The following is a 269-nucleotide window of genomic DNA, read 5'->3' as shown; positions in this document are numbered from 1 at the left end:
ATCCTAGCACTTTGGGAGGCCGAGGCGGGCGGATCACCTGAGGTCAGGAGTTCCAGACCAGCCTGGCCAACATGACAAAACCCTGTCTTTACTAAAAGTACAAAAATTAGCCAGGTGTGGTGGTGGGAGCCTGTAGTCCTAGGTACTCAGGAGGCTGAGGCAGGAGAATCGCTTGAACCCAGGAGGTGGAGGTTGCAGTAGGCTGAGATCGTGCCATTGTATTCCAGCATGGACAACAAGAATAAAACTCCTTCTCAACAAACAAAAAA

The sequence above is a fragment of the Colobus angolensis genome, unplaced genomic scaffold (assembly GCF_000951035.1).
Source record: "Colobus angolensis palliatus isolate OR3802 unplaced genomic scaffold, Cang.pa_1.0 Scaffold122, whole genome shotgun sequence".
NCBI classification, from domain to species: Eukaryota; Metazoa; Chordata; class Mammalia; order Primates; family Cercopithecidae; genus Colobus; species Colobus angolensis.
This window is presented reverse-complemented; position numbering follows the sequence as displayed.